This window comes from Salvia splendens, chromosome 13 (genome assembly GCF_004379255.2).
Source record: "Salvia splendens isolate huo1 chromosome 13, SspV2, whole genome shotgun sequence".
NCBI lineage: Eukaryota > Viridiplantae > Streptophyta > Magnoliopsida > Lamiales > Lamiaceae > Salvia > Salvia splendens.
Genome location: NC_056044.1, coordinates 8,796,410 through 8,803,132, shown reverse-complemented (window position 1 = coordinate 8,803,132; position 6,723 = coordinate 8,796,410). Strand labels below are relative to the sequence as shown.

The 6,723-nt window shown below is 33.7% G+C and overlaps 1 pseudogene; it reads left to right on the top strand.

Moving 5' to 3' along the window:
* Window positions 1-5,388: 5,388 nt before the first annotated feature.
* Window positions 5,389-6,499, top strand: LOC121760277 (annotated as a pseudogene).
* The last annotated feature ends 224 nt before the right edge of the window (window positions 6,500-6,723 follow it).

The following is a 6,723-nucleotide window of genomic DNA, read 5'->3' as shown; positions in this document are numbered from 1 at the left end:
ATTTAAATATTTAAATAACTACAAAAATTGAGAAAAAACTCCATTTCATTTATAAAAATTAATACATTTATAAAAATTAGTGTTCATACATTTATAAAAATTAATGTTCATATGCTTATGAGTTAGTCAAGAGTAGAGTCACATTATTAGTAATGTAATTGGATTTAAAATTAGAAAAAATCATGTTAAAAAAATTACATACATTTTATAAAAATTAATACATTTTATAAAAATTAATTTTTATCACATTTTCATCTTAATAAATGTATAAAACAATTTAGTTTTCAAGATATCTCAACTAGTGTGTAGCCCAATGGTTAGGATTATGGCCATCGTCCGCGCTATACGCCGCGGACGATGTATCGGGCGTGGGCTTCGGGCGCGCCCGATGGCAGACACCCACAATGGTGCCAATGTCCGCGCCCGAGGACGATGGACGCCATCGGGCGTGCCATCGGGCGCCCCATTGTGGGTGGCCTTAATAGTGGGACGAAGAAAGAGAGTACTCCTATCTTTTATAGGGTGGAAAAGTAATTAAATGAGTTGTAGACATTACATCTATATATATATGACAATTAAAACGTGATATAACTGTGTGTCCGTGTCTGCTTCCAAAATAATCCATTATTAATTCACTTAATTCCTTTGCATTGAGAATCTAACACATCATTAGTGTTTGTGCCCGTTGATTACAAAATTTAAAATGTACTTTACTTATTTCGTTTGCAAGATTGAGAATCTAACACATCATTAGTGCCTGTGCCCAATAATTACAATGTATAATATTTCCTTCGCATCACAAAAATAAAAAAAATCTAGAATTATCATAGATCTTAAAGCGAAATTGGTAAATTGATAAGAGAAAAAAATGCATGTATTTTAACATAAAGTTAGTAAAATAAGATTATTAAAATATTGTTAACAGTATAAAATAATAAATGTCGATAATTACAATATAACTTGTAATTTAAATATTACTCCTACAAGTCTACAAATACTCATTTGTGACGCATGATAACGGTGAACAAGTTTGAGTATGTGCCTGTGTCCCAGAGAAGAAAGTTTGAGTATGTGCCTGTGTCCCAGAGAAGACGATATAATGGCCCGGATTTTATGCACTTTTATTTTAAAGAGAAGTGAAGAGAGAAAATATTCTTAGATATTTTAAAGTAGGAAAAATGAATAAAATAAGATAAAAAATTTGTTGGGCGTATTAAAATAGGAGAGTGGAATAAAGTAAGATAGAAAAAGCGGGTCTTTACCTTTTTGTTCAAATTTAGGATTAATTTCGCTAACCTTTCAGTATGGTGAATGCAGGCATGCGAATTTTTTAGAAACGCAAGAAAATTTTTGAATTTTTATTTATTTTTCTTTTTTTCTTTTATTCTTTCCAACATTTACAAATTCACGCAAATTACCTCTAATATATTTATCACAATTCGATATTTTATTACTCCAATTTTATTTTCACCCAATTTGAAAATCATCACCTACGAGCATCAGCAGTGTCGCGGAATTTCCGGCTGAATTCCCCGCGGAATTCCCAAAAACACCTCATGCTACGTTATACGGACTTCCCACTGCACTGCCACGTCATAAGGACTTCCCACTGCACAGTGGCGGACATCTCCAAGGACTTCCCACAATTAAAAAAATTTAATGCAATAAACGAGAATTCCGCGCGGACGTCCGCACACCTTCGCGACGGAATTCCGCGTAACGCCGCGGAACTGCGGTGTCCTCAGCGGAATTCCGTATCCGTGCATACCATGCACAATGGCGGACGTCCGCCGCGGAATTCCGACACGCCGGGACGGGCGCCATTGCTGATGCTTTGCGCTTCGGATCTGGGTGAGATTGTGCTGGAACTGCGCTGCCGTACACTTCGCCAACTTCCCCGTGGCACGGCATTCGAGGAGCATGCTCTGCGATGTCTGCCAGTCGCTGACACCATTGACGGCCTCCGACGGCAAGTTCGCCCCCACCGTCTCCATCTGCGAACAATGCGCCGGCCAGGAGCGGTGCGAAAACAGCGACAGCGAAGAATCGGAGGCGGAGGAGAACGAAGCTGAGAAGCTCAGATCGGTCTGTGGTCTCCGCCGCCGGCTGAGAGCTCTTCCAGCGGCGATGAGTCGGTTGACGGCATAGACGTCGTTATTTCGCGTAAGCTATTGAGAATTGAGGGTTGCTCTTTTTTATTTAGATTTTTCAGCTTTTGAGTCAGATTCGAGAAATATAATTATGTTCTTGTGAGTGAATTGTGATTCAATCCATTGGGATTACGGCAGGCAAATCGGAGCTGCTCCTCCGCCTATGCAGCGGTGGAAGCAGCGTCTAGAGTTAAACCGCCACCGCTTCATACAGTTCGTGCAGCGGATTCAGGTCGGTTTAATGTGTTCGGAAGAAGATTTTGGATTCATTGCAGCAATTTTACCGGGAGGAAAAATTGATTATTCGGAGCTGTCGATCTGAATATCCAGGCATTGATTTTAGCCGTAGAGATTTGGATTTACTGACAAAAAATAAAATTGGAGTAAAATATATTAAAATTGTGGTAAAAATATTAGGGGGTAATTTAGTCCATTTAAAAAGATTGTAAGAGAAATAATAAAAAAAAAAGATAAAAAGATAAAATTTTGGAAATCCCTTATTCTGAAAAAATCGCATGTCACGATCCCATATTTCGAAAGGCATGCGAATTGAGACTCTTTTTTCGAAATCTCTCATCCCTAGATAGTTAAATATTACTACCACCGCCCCACAATAAATGTAACATTTTGTCATTTCAGCTCGTCCCACAATAAGAGTCAAGTTTCACTTTTACCATAAATGATAAGTAGACCACACATTCCACCAACCAATTCTACTCACATTTTGTTATAAAACTAATATATATAAGTGAGACTCATAATACACTAACTTATTCAACTTGATTTTCTTTACATTTCTTAAAACTCGTGCCAACATTAAATATGACCCTTAATGTGGGACGGAGGTAGTAGTTTGCAAGAGGTGATTTAGTAATTATGCATGGATATATTTACGTTTTATTTATATTAATGGAAATTAAGAATAGTTTTATGGGTAGTGATAAATGTACATAATTGTACGTACATAATCGAACTTGGTTTTAACATTTTACATTGAAAATTGATTTATAAACATTAATTGATTTAAAATAATTTCATACTAATTATTTGCAACACTTCGAAAAAAAATTGAAATTTTAACTTAAATATTATATATTTAAGAAAAAAATATATTTTTTACTAAATATTGTATAATTAATTCGAATCAAGCTCGATATCATGTTACGATTTGACATAAAATTTATATATCACTTCTTTGTTATTGCTACATATAATATAGTACTCCCCCCGTTTCTTCATAATTGAGTCATTTTTCCATTTAGAGAAGTTTCTTCATAGTTGAGTCATTTCCATATATAGTAATTACTTTACTCTCTCTTACTTTACTCTCTCTTACTTTATTCACTTTCTACTTTATTCTCTTCACATTTTTCTCTCTCTTACTTTTTTTATCTATTTATTTAACACACTTAACATCCATTTCTTAAACTCCATGCCGAAAAGTTTCGCCTCAACTATGAAGAAACGGAGGGAGTAATAAATAACAAAATTAATTTTTGATTAAATTTTAAAATTTAAGTATATGATGTTATGTACATTTATCTTTTCTCTAGTTTTATATTTAAAACTCTTTACAAATATGATAGTAAATATTTTTCTATATTTGGTTTTTTATGTGTATTAGTTAATATCGATTAATAATTAACAGGGATTAAATAGAATCTAATTCCGACGTACCCAAGATAGTCTCTACTTAAGTCACAAATTTTACCTGCGCTAGCCTGTAGTGAGTCGATGTAAAAGAAAACAGTAGTGTTTAATTTTGAAATATTATGTGGAGGTCAAATTTTGTCTGTATTTTCGTTTAATTTTTTTATTAGTTTTGATGGCAAGCAAAATCCCAAAGATTTGCCCATATCTGAATGATGGGGAAAATATCATGAAAAGTTACAATACTATTTAACCTTCTAAACCTCTATACATCTCTCTGATTTTTCAATTTGCCCTATATAAGTATGAAATTTAATGCGCAAACATGTTTATTTTCAATCCACCATAATACTCACTCCATCCAGAGAAATTAAGTGAAACGATGAGACGAATTTTGATAGATATGAGAGAAAAAAAAATGTGGACACAATATGAGAGAGAAAGAATAAATAGATGAGATGAATTTTGATATATAAATGAAAATGAAAAGATGAGATTATATTATAAATGAGATGAATTTTGATATATAAATGAAAATGAAAAGATTAGATTATATTTTGTGGACGAAGAAAATATTACGAATTTTGAAATTGCTATTATACTAAATCATGTTTGTATGTCATTTAATATATTGTTATATTCAATTAATATATTTATGAAAAGTTGGAGTATGAGTATCATTTAACATATTCATATTCATATTCATATTCATATTCATATTCATATTCATATTATAATTCGTCTGGTGATGAGATCGGTTAATGTTTTCAAAATTGAATTTGTAACTGTATTTATCAAAACCTATGCAATATATATATATATAGGAGATGATCAAAATAAAAATACATTTAAATCCAGAAATGTAGCCCAAATCTTGGCTCTAGGATTAGATGATCTAATAGTCAATAATTAACCAAAAACACGGAATGTCATAATTAAGCAATTTTAGGTCATATTATAATATTTGGGTTTAATGTCATGCTAAGATCATTTTAGGTCATGCTTTGTTAGCATGACATAAAATTAACTAACTATGACATAAAAGTGTCATACGTATGATATTGTTCTGTGTTTCTGTATTTAAATCTAGTTTTGCATAAATCAAAAGTCTATATATATATAATATAGATGTATATATATATTATTTGAGGTCAATATTGAAACTGCAATTAATTCATAAAATTATACAACACTAGCATTGAGTGGAGTATTTTTCCAAGGGTACTGGTCTACTGGATATTCTACCAATATTCAATTGTGATTCCATTTTCCATGTGAACTGCCTCGTTACAATTGAATTATTGGTAATTGACTTTGCAAAAATGGATTTACATCTAACCGAAGTGAAGGAGTAAGTAGAGTGGTAATATATTTTATTATTTTAAGGATAGAAAATTCAATCTGGAAATAGCCACAAAGCGGCAGGTCAATTAAATCCACGTTTAATTCAATTCACTCTTCACTCTCCACTCTCCTTCCTCGAAACCCCACCCCACCCTCGTGCATGCATTTTTGTTTTATTATTATTATTATTATTATTAGAATATTGATTCGTCACATCATTGTGCCACTAATATAAATCCCATACACACACACAGAATCATTTATTCTCTTCAAATCCCAATTTTTGAAGGAAAAAGAAGAAGAAATAGGAGGTTGAAGGAATGGGGAGGGCTCCTTGCTGTGAGAAAATGGGGCTGAAGAAGGGCCCTTGGACTGCCGACGAAGATCTCATCCTCATCAACTTCATCAACCACAACGGCCACGCCAATTGGCGGGCCCTACCTAAACTGGCCGGTATGTGTTACGGACTCAATGTTCCACATCAGTTGTCATAGCAGCTCTTGTGGATTTGTTTAAACTCTTTTGGATGAGTTCTTTTATTTGAGTGTTAGTGTTGGATTTATAGACTAAATGAATTCTTTCTGTTAATAGATTAGTTTTTTTTATATGAATTCTCTTGTTTGGTCCGTAACAACACATTTATATTTTTATTTCTTAACTTAATCACAATTTTTCACAAACAGGGCTTTTGAGGTGTGGGAAGAGTTGCCGGCTGCGGTGGATGAATTACTTGCGCCCCGATATTAAGAGAGGAAATTTCACTCATGAAGAGGAAGCAATCATCATCAAATTGCATCAAGAATTGGGAAATAGGTTTGCATTTTATTACTTCCTATATATGTTTTGTTTTGATTCGATGTGATTTACTAAGAGATATGTTTGGTAAGAAATATAAATAAACAAAACATGATAAGAAAACGCATTTTATGTTGATGCAGGTGGTCTGTGATTGCATCTAGATTACCGGGCCGCACAGACAACGAAATCAAAAACATATGGCACACACTTGAAGAAAAGGCTTAGCCAGAGATCTCGGCCGAGCCCGAAGCCCGGATGTACGCGAACGAGACTTCGTCATCGGAGGAGAACTCGCCGGTGCATTCGTCTGGTGAAGTGTCATCGGAGAATCTGCCGGAGATGGACGAGAGTTTCTGGTCTGAGGTTTTCTCCGGTGATGATTGGAGTGCTACTAGTGATTTGTTGTCTGGAAATAGCGATTCTTCAATTCCGTTGTCGGAATCTGTTTGTCAGGATGAAGCTGGAAGCATGGATTTTTGGCACAACTTGTTTAGTAAGGCTGATGATATTGTAGAATTACCCCAATTTTGATTAGTTTAAACTTTTCTTTTTAAAAATCCATTTTCATGGTCCTACATCTTGAATGAGAATCATAAATATTGATATATGAATTGTAAATATAATCCAATATACTATATCAGTCTTGAAAAATATACTACTTACTCACTTTCTTCTTTAATTTATCCTCATAATAATGCTTCATTTCCATTTTTATAAAAAAGTAAATCATTATTATAATATTTTCTCTTTTTTCATTATTACTTCAAATACATTTTTTCTC